This window comes from Corvus brachyrhynchos, unplaced genomic scaffold, assembly GCF_000691975.1.
Source record: "Corvus brachyrhynchos isolate BGI_N302 unplaced genomic scaffold, ASM69197v1 scaffold412, whole genome shotgun sequence".
NCBI lineage: Eukaryota > Metazoa > Chordata > Aves > Passeriformes > Corvidae > Corvus > Corvus brachyrhynchos.
In genome coordinates this window covers 659,464-669,109 of record NW_008236761.1, presented here as the reverse complement: position 1 = coordinate 669,109, position 9,646 = coordinate 659,464, and the positions used below count along the sequence as shown (strand labels likewise).

At 51.1% G+C, this 9,646-nt stretch overlaps 1 long non-coding RNA gene across 2 annotated transcripts in view; it reads left to right on the top strand.

The window, feature by feature from the left end:
* LOC108444896 overlaps nucleotides 1-9,646 on the top strand; it is a 54,980-nt gene that overhangs the window by 7,647 nt on the left and 37,687 nt on the right. Inside the window, exon 2 of one of the 2 annotated variants that reach the window (XR_001859617.1) lies at nucleotides 8,387-8,589. This is a non-coding gene — a long non-coding RNA (uncharacterized LOC108444896). Of the gene's footprint in view, nucleotides 1-5,188; nucleotides 8,590-9,646 lie in introns of those variants that run through there. The other variant, XR_001859616.1, reaches the window with a different exon arrangement.

The following is a 9,646-nucleotide window of genomic DNA, read 5'->3' as shown; positions in this document are numbered from 1 at the left end:
CGCTTTTAGAGCTCCCGACAGGACAAGTGCTACACTGTGTGTCCTGCCTCCTCCAAGCCGCAATCCAAGCCTCCCGGGGCATGGAGAGACGGCCGAGCATCCTTCCAGGGAGCTGGGAGGGACAGATACCACAGTCCCTGTGCAGCAAGCTGTTAGCAAGGTGTGGCACCTCTGGGGACAGCGGCTGGCTGGGTGTCACATGCTGAGGGTCTCCCTGATGGCCTCAGCCCAGGCTGGCTCCCATGGAGTTGATCCAGTGGTGAAGGAAAGATTCTGCAGGAGATCCTGGAATACCTGCTTGGAAGGGACCTCAGGGATCATCTGGTCCAACCTTTCTGGGACAAGACAGCCCAGCACCCTGTTCGGATGAATCTTAGAAGTGTCCAGAGTTGAGGAATCCTCTGCTTCCCTGGGGAGATTATTCCAACAGCTGATTTTTCTCACTGTGAAAAATTATCCTCTTGTGTCTAGCTGGAATCTCCGCAGGAGTCACCTGCACCCATTACTCCTCATCTTTTCTGTCTGTTGGTGATGCCCTGGCTGATGGGGTCCCATTTTGTGCCCAGCCTGTTTCCAAGGCTGATCCACAGAAGCTCCACTGCAGGGAAGGAGTGGATGCATTTCTGTGCATTGCCAGGGAAGGTGGTAATACCCCACGCGTGGGCACCGAGTCCCTGATTATTTCCTAGCAACCTAGAAAAATATTGATTGTGCCAAGCAGCGCATTCATGCTGCTTCATCTCAGAGTGAAAAATTCTGTGCTGCCATGCAGTAAATTCAGCAAAGCATTCACAATTAATGCACAGTTCCTGGCCATGCCTTTTGGATAGGCTGCCAGGACTGATTGATGACTGGAATTCTGCTAACTGCTTTAAGGAGCAAATTAAGGAGCAAGTTAAAATATCTGTGCTTTGGGCATGGAAAACCAGCCTCTGTGCGTAAGCTGGAAGATCACATTAGTCTAGACAGGTCTTTCAGCTGCCTCTAAAGGAGCTCCATCTTCATCCATCCCTGCTCAGCCCCGCAGACAAGGAACAGCATCCGTGGCCACGTGCAAAGGGTCAATTCTTGCTCCCATAGGAGGATTTTTAGTGAGTGGAAGTGAAAGCTGGAGGTGCACCAGGCCTCACAGCAACAGCTAAATGCCTTGGAAAGCAAACAGCTCGAGGAAAGATTGCCTGTTAAATGGAACAGCAAATACCAGTATCAGTATCCACGGGAGGGTTTGTGATCCCTTCTTCCTTCCATCCGGGAGAGGAAGTCAGGTGGAACAGCTGCTGGAAAGGAGGAGGGAAATGTGGAGGCTTAAGGAGCAAGATCCCTTCAGGAAACACCTCTGGGAGAGGGAAGATGATCAGGGCTTTGTACAGAGCAGACATGCAAAAGGCTGGGCAGGGGTAGAGGTGCCTTGGCTGCAGCTGGATCAGGCACAGAGGACTCTGCCAGCCCCATCTCCTGGGAGCCAGCTCTCCTTAAGAAACTCTCCTGACTCTGCAGGAGCTGCAGTCAATGGGTACAAACTGAGAGGGTGGAAATTGAGGCTGGATACTAGGAAGAAATTCTTTACTATGGGGGTGGTGAGATACTGGAACAGGTTGCTCGGGAGGGTTGTGGAGCTGGGTAAGACCTTGATCAAGCTGGTGTGCTGGGAGGTGTCCCTGCTTTTGAGCAGCGACCAAGAGGGGCTCACTCAGCCTGTTTATGTATTCCAAAGGCTTTGCTGCTATTCCTGTTTCATTGTAATAGTGGCCGCGTTCAGCTGGATGGCAAATCCAAGGGGGGAAGCTGTGTAACCCCTCACAGTGAGGTGTCTCTGCAGGAAAAGCAGGCAAAGGTTGTTTAAGGAGCAAAGGAGCGCAGAAAGTCCTGGTAGCGTTGCAGAGCATGCACAGAAAGGGCTCTGAGAGCCCGCTGAAAATCTGAGTGGCATTAAGGCGTGAATAAGCAACTGAGGGAAAAAAAAGGCCTGCATATTACGAAGAGGAATGAGGAGGAAGGGAGCAATTCACCGTGGGAATGAAAGTGCTGCATCAGCCTGGCGGCTCCAGCAGCAGCCGGAGGGATTGATCCGTGTGCTTGCTGGGAAGCGTGCCACCACCCCAAACGATGGCTCCTCGGTGCTCCCCTGGGCACAGCCCTCTCCCCAGAGCTCTGGGCATGCAGAAATGCTGGGTGCAAAACACCTCTCTGGGCAGGATGGGGGGAACAGCCCCCTCAGCAGAGAGGACCCTCCACACAGGGTGGGAGGTGCTGCCTTGCACTCTTTGTAACTGCCTGGGCTTAGGTTGGAAGAGACCCTAAAAATCATCCTGTCCCACCCCCTGCCATGGGCAGGACACCTTCCACTGTCCCAGGCTGCTCCAAGCCCCGTCCAGCCTGGCCTAGGGGCAGCCACAGCTTCTCTGGGCACCCTGTGCCAGGGCCTGCGCACTCTCCCAGGGAACAATTCCTTCCCAGTATCCCATCCATCCCTGCCCTCTGGCAGTGGGAAGCCATTCCCTGTGTCCTGTCCCTCCATGCCTTGTCCCCAGTCCCTCTTCAGCTCTCCTGGAGCCCCTTTAGGCCCTGCAAGGGGCTCTGAGCTCTCCCTGGAGCCTTCTCCAGGAGAATACCCCCAGCTCTCCCAGATACCCAAGGCAGACATAGTGAGGGGGAAGAAGGAGCAGGTAAGTGGATTGAAAGAATTTACAGCTCCTGCACAAGAATGGGTGGAAAACCCCTTTGGGTCAGGAGAGGAAATGCAGGGAAGATTGCACTTGGCTTTGCTGCTGGTGTTGTGGGAAGGTGACCCTGCCAGCAGGCACTGCAGAGTTAAACAACTTTCCTGGCTTGTGACACAGAAATATGATCCATCTGGGGGAAAGCCGGACTTTTACAGCCTTAACATCAGCCGTGACATTCTGGAGCTTCAGTATTCCCCTGGCAGAGCGCTGGGTAAATGCCACTGCTGGTAAAGTCTGATGACCTCTGGAAACTCAGGGGCAGTTGTACGATCTTGGAGGAGGACTTTGAGAGCCTCACCCCCTGCAGCAAAAGGCCCAAATTCTGACCACTACGTACTGAGCAGCAACTGTGTCCCAGGCAATATTCCAGTGCTTCCAGCTGAATGCTACAATTCCCTGAACACTGTGGATGTCAAGCAGCAGAGCATGATTGTGCTCTATTACTGTACACAATTCATAGTGCACAAAGAGAGCTGGGAAAATGCTTCAGCATTCAAAAACAGGGAATAAACCTGCTCAGTGTCTGGTGTGCACGTAGACAGACACCGAGTGTGCCCCAGGTGCTGGGGAAGTTAAATTTCTTAGCATCCATGACTTGTTAAATGAATTTCCCGGCATTATCTGTCAGGAGCTGACTGCAACTTCGTTATCTTTGCTCGTGACATAGGATTATTGCCAAGTTATTTCTTGCTCCGTTGCCGGCTGCGGAGCTGTCAGAGCTTTCCTTGCGAGGGATCACAAGCGTGAAGCTGGAAGCTGCTCCCAGTGACCCCTGGCTCCTCCCTGGCTCAGTGACAGTCACACAGCAGAGAGGATTGCTTACTGTGGACCCCAGTGAGGGGGACAGCCACTGCTTCAGCACAGATTTCTTTCTGACAGATGCGTTAGGGATATTGTGGGGGATGCGAAGATTTAACTACTTACTGGCCGAAAAAGTGGAGAGAGGAACAAAGAAAAGGCATCTCTGGGTTGTCTTTTTACCTCCAGGGGTTTAGGCAGTAGAAATAAGAGTATCTGGGTGGGAATTCCCTCCCAGGGACATCCCATGGCACTGTGGCTCAGGTGTACACCCCAAAGTATCCTCCTTTCCATAGAAAAAGGCTTTTGTGGTTCAGGGGTACCACAGCAGCCAGTCTGCCTTTTCAATGGTGTGAAAATCCTTGTGTGCCAGTTCCTAGGTAAGTTCATCCCCAGTGCCTAGGTCACCATTTCTGCTTGGAAACCCTAACCATGACCCTCACCCTTCACTGAAAACAGCCAGAGACAGTGGATGTCCTTGCTGGTTGCATCCCTCACCACCAGCTGTCCAGGATTTTGGGAAGGAATGAGCTTTGTTTACCAAGGCAGAGTAACCCTGTGTGGGAGTATGGGAGTTCTTGTCCCCTCAGCTCAGTTCCTCTGGAGTCCACAGCAACATTAATCACACCCTGACCAGCTGCTGGAGGGTTTGTTTTAAATCTCCCCAGACAGCTCTGGCTCTGCAGAGAGTTCATTAAACATGAGCACTTTCTGTCCTGAGAGAGAATTAAATGAGTTAACACATCCTAACGAGGAACTTAAGTGCTGGGTAATGGCAATAACAGTGAGCACTGTGGGGTTGGATGCATGGATGGGGCGCAGGGGACTCGTTGGGAAGTGCCCAGACATCTGGCTTGGGCTGGGAAGTGTCCCTGGAATGGGGATGATGTACTGAAGAGCTGCACTGGGGTGGCCCTTCTGGGAGAGAAATCATGGAATCACAGCATAAGGGAAGTGTTGGTGGGGACTTTGAAGATCATTTAATTCCAAGCCCATGCCTATGAGCAGGGACACCTCCCACTGTCCCATGCGGCTCCAAGCCCCAATGTCCAGCCTGGCCTTGGACACTTCCAGGGATCCAGGGGCAGCCACAGCTGCTCTGGGCACCCTGTGCCAGGGCCTGCCCACCCTCCCAGGGAGCAATTCCTCCCCAGTATCCCATCTAGCCCTGCCCTCTGGCAGTTAAAAGCCCTGGGATCCCACATCCAAAGGCAATTTGCTGCACAACGTAGTGTGACAGGCACTCGGGTGCAGGAGTTAAACAGGTTTGCTGTGTGCTGCTGATGGAAAATGTGGGGAAGGAGGAAGGTGGGCAAAGGGAAAGACAAGGCAGGTGGCCAGAGACCGGAAATGCAGGCTGGAAAAGTCAAAGGACTCGGTGAGATTATGGATGGCCATGGAAACAGGATTGTCCCCTCAGAAGGCAATGAACACTTGAGATATTTTGATGTTACTTTGCTCCTGTACTTAATCTAAAGTTAACAAAGCTTAGCAAGGAAGATGCTGGGCTTTGGAGGAGCTGCTGCTACAGCCCTGACAGCAACAGGGGAACTGGAGCTATGGCCCCCAAACTGGGGGCTGTGGGGGGAATGGGGGCTGAGGGTGTGAGGGGAATGGGGCTTAGGGAGGGAGGGAATGGGGCTGAGAGGGTGAGGGAATAGGCCTGAGGGAGTGCAACTTTTGCCCCTTGGTCATATGGTCAGCCTCAAATGGCAACTCTCAATTAGTTAATTGGCTTTCCAAGTTGTAAAGTGGCCCCTTGAAGTTAAAATCCCCATCCAGGGAGGGTTTCCCCCCAGTTCCCCTCCCTCTTGATGGGATCCAGGGAATGAAGCTCAGGGTTTGGGTGTGATCAGTCTTTCCGTCTGCTTTGCAGAACAGCAGAACAGCACAGTTGTGTGAGAGGGTTGTTACTCTTGGTTTAGCAGTAAAGTGGCACTGAAAAAAAAAATCCAGTGAAAAGAGGCCTTAGAATGGTGATTTCTTATTTTCTGATGTCTCTATATCCGGGAGCTGATAAATATTCACATTTCCCTTGGTAAAAGGGAAAGAACTGTAAAGGGAAGTGGATCTGCTTTGAGGTGGAGTACAGATCTCTATAAATTCTAATCAGCTGCTCAGGAATGGACACAGGGGAGTGGGGAATTGGTAGATAAAGCATCAGCTGTTAAAGGAAGCACTGAGCAGCTCCTCCTGGCTGGATAAATCAGGGAGCCCTCTCTATTCACATGCAACCAAGGAAGGTGAATTCATGAGGCCTGGAGTTGTGCGCTCATGTCGAATGAAGGTTGGATTTATGGCCTGGAAGATTACATTGATATGTACCTGTGGTGGAAAAGTCTTGGCTTCGTTTTGAGCCCTGCTCTTCCCTGCCAGCTAGGCACTTAGTCAAGGAAATAAAAAAGAAAAGAGGCTGCTGGGACAGAAATTCTCATTTTCCTTCAGGACAGCCCAAATAATAAATCCGCAACCAATTAAACCTCCCACTCATCCCCGCTCCACAAACCACAGCCTCCTGGAAAGCTCACGGCCCCAGCTGAGATGAAGCTCCTCATTCCTCTCACTGCACAGGTGAAGCTGTTGCTCCTAAGGGAGCCATTTTCCTGGGTTTTGGTGGTTTTATTCCAGGCATTTACCTGTTCCAGTTGTAGCACCTCTTGTTTCTGGCCCGTGTCTGCTCTGGTTCGCCTTTACAAGGCTGCCAGCAAGCACTCGGGATTATTCACACATACGTGCTTGCAAGCATCGATTAGTTTGATCACCCTTGCAATCATTATTCTTGCAAGGACCAGAAGCCTGGTTTGTTTAGTTTTTAAATGTCAGAAGCAGTGGAGTTTGCAAACAGAGAGGGAAAGGGTGATAGAAATGACCCATTCTGATGTTAAAGCAGGAACTCGAAGTAAATTTAGAGACTTGTGGGTTCAGAGAAAGGGTTGTGGGTGAGAAAAGGACAAGAGAGAGGAGAAATGGGGGTAATATCTCAGAGAGACATGGAGAAACTTTCCTGCAATACAGAGCTGGGTCTGCCAGTAAATCCCCTGGCACATCCAGAAGGATCTTTATGCTCCTTGCACTTAATGAGGGATTTTCCTGTTAACAAGTCCTCACCAAGTTTGCACCCAGGGGACAGCAGTGCTCTGCCCCTGGGCAATGGCAAGGTGCCAAAAAGTGTCAGAAGGGCTCCAAAAGCATCGAGGGACTGAGCTGAAACCTCTGTGCCAGATGGGACTGTGGCTCCAAGGTCAGGGGTGAGGAATTCGTTGCACCCCAAAAGTACCCAGGGCTTGTTTACACAGGCAGGACCGAAAGGAAGGGATCCAGCCCTCAGAAAATTGAAATTAAGCTTGTAGACTGTTCCGTTCTCATTTTTTTGGAAAGCTTTTCTCTCCCAATCTTTAATCAAATGTTTCTTCAGCTTTTTATATAGTTCCTATCAGAAAGCCCATCTGTGAACAAAATTCCCCTCATTTCCAGCTTAATATTTTTTTCTGCGAGTGGCAGAATGTTCTTGTCTGAAAAATGTTTAATAAATTTCCCTCTGTCTCTTGCTTTTATTAGCTGTGCTCTCCTATTCCTGATGATGCTCTCTGCCATTCCCATGTTCCAGAGCCCACTGAATTATTCAACCCATTTATTTCTGACTTTGGGTATTGTTCTGATATGCCAGCATGTGCCAGTTAGATGGGAATGGGGAAGTGTTTTTCCTCCAGGGGGGAATCGAAACCCTACAGTCAGAGAAATCTTATCCTGCACTTGGGGACTTGCCTGGCATGGGATGCTTGTGGGAACAGGCACATTTAATGGTCTTCTGTACGGGAAAAATCTCCTCCAGGACATCTTTTCCAGCCCTGGGGCCAGCAGCGGAAGGAGGTGGAGCTGCTGGAGCAACCTGGGATAGTGGAAGGTATCCCAGGGGCAGGGGGTGGGAATGAAATGAGCTTTAAGGTCTTTTTCAACCAAAACCCTTCTGTGAGTCCACGAACTCTGACTTGTGCTGTGGAGAAATCCATCCTGGCCCAACTCTGCCTAAATGCTGTGTTGTACCTGCTCCGAAACTGCACCAGACTGTCATCCAAGGACTGGGCTGGGAAGTGTGGGGGTGTTGCCTGGGAAGGGAGAGCTGCCCACATGCAGGAAAATTGTATTTTCACACACTGCCTTTCTGACATTCATTTGCCAGAAAAGAAATATTCCTCCAGGCATGAAACAAATCGGTCCTATTTCTGTCCCCACCACCTTTAAAGCTGCCTAAAGGCTATGCTTTATTGGAGAAAAGGGCTTTATTATTTTGCAAAGCAGGGCTTTGGGGAGCAGATCATTATCAGAATTTAAGAGCTGGATGGAGACTTAGCCACTGCTAAAAGTCTGGTGTTAAATGGGCTCCTGTTTACTGATATTTGTACTCTGCACTTGCTGGAAAAAAAAGAAGAAAAGACCTTGATTTCACAAAGGATATCAGGGCGAAATAGGAAGCCATCAACAGGATTTTTAGCTGCGTGTTCCTTTTGATTACCCAGCCTTGCCCTGAACTGCCATTACTGCCAAAGCACCATGAGCTGTCCCTCCATGGTTTAAGCCCCTTTATTGTCTATCCCTGCTCTCCATTCCACTGCTTCTCCAGCATGGAAAGCCGGGCTCAGCTTGGCCTGGAAGGTGGCAGGCCTTTCCTGGGGGACATCCTTGGAGTTTTCTCCCAATTTTTCCCTCACTTTTCTGCATGAACCTCAGTGCAGCCACATCCTTGTTCTCTCCTGACTCCTTTCTTGGGTGAGTCCAGAGCTGTGATGGATACTAAAGTCCTGAGAGCAGCTGGATTCCCAGGGATCTGTGGCCAACCACCAATAACCAAAACTTCCTCCTTGTAGCTCTACCAGGCTGAAGATGCTTCTCCATCCCCCTGTCCCTTGAAACAGCCCTGATGTCCATCCAGCGTTTGCACAGGATGGGGTTGGGTCCCCCGGGCTGCTCCTCAGCACTGCAACAGCAGAAATAACCAGAGACCAACTGGAAATCTGTGCACCAGCTCCTGCCAGGGCTGCAAGACTCAGTGCACTCATTAGGGATTCAGGTAGGTTATTTCTGAACCCGAGCAGCTTCTTGTGTTTGTGTGATGCAGCATTTGAGATAATAAATCCTCGGGGAACAGGGTTGTGCTGCAGAATGCACCAGTGAGTGCCCAGGCTGGGGCTGGAGCAGCAGAGCTTGAATTATCTGGGTTTTTCCTGTTATTTGCAGAATTCAGCCTCATGTTACCCTGGATGAGAGAGAAGCTCTTGCAGTCATAATTAAATGTCACATACATTTAACAGAGTATAAGTCTCTATTCCAAACTCCCTCTTCCATCTGGCTCCAGCACAGCTGAGATCAGGCTCTTCACAGCCTGGGAAATGATATTAGGGCAGTTTGTGTTTATCACAGCCATGACTGATGCCTGCAGTCAGCTTGTGATATAATGAAGGGAGTTCAGGCAGCACAATGGGGATGTATATTTAGAAGATGAAATAGGGCCTTGTGAGCCATTAAGTACCATAACATGACCACTGGGGAGTATAAATAAGAAGTGGAACATAAGGGTGGCTGAGTCACCGTGGCAGAGAGTTACTCTCCACCCAAAAAAGCACCTGTCCCCTCCTGAGAGAGGAGAGCTGGGGTTGGATGACCCTGAACTGTGACCCCTCTCGGACCAGTGCCTCCCATCCTGCAAGCTCCTAAACAGCTGGAATGAGGGGGTCTTTCATTTCACAGAGTCACAGAATCACGGGTGGGTCAGGCTGAAGGGCCCACAGGGGCTCACCTGGTGCCACCTCCCTGCTCCAGCAGCGCCATCCCAGGGCACGGGATTGTGTCCAGAGGGTTCTGGAATATCTCCAGTGAGGGAGCTCCACAGCCCTCTCTGGACAGCCTGTTCAGTGCCTGGTCACCGCACAGGACAGAAGTTCTCCCTCATGTTCATGTGGAACTCACTGGGCTCAGGCCCTGCCCGTGGCTCTGGTGCCGCTGCGGGGCCCCGGAGCAGAGCCCGGGCCCTGCCCTGAGCCCTCCCTGCAGCCAGGGACACCCAGGGCTGAGGGCCCCTCTCAGCTGGGGCTCCTCTCGAGGCTGAGCAGCCCCGGCTCCCTCAGCCT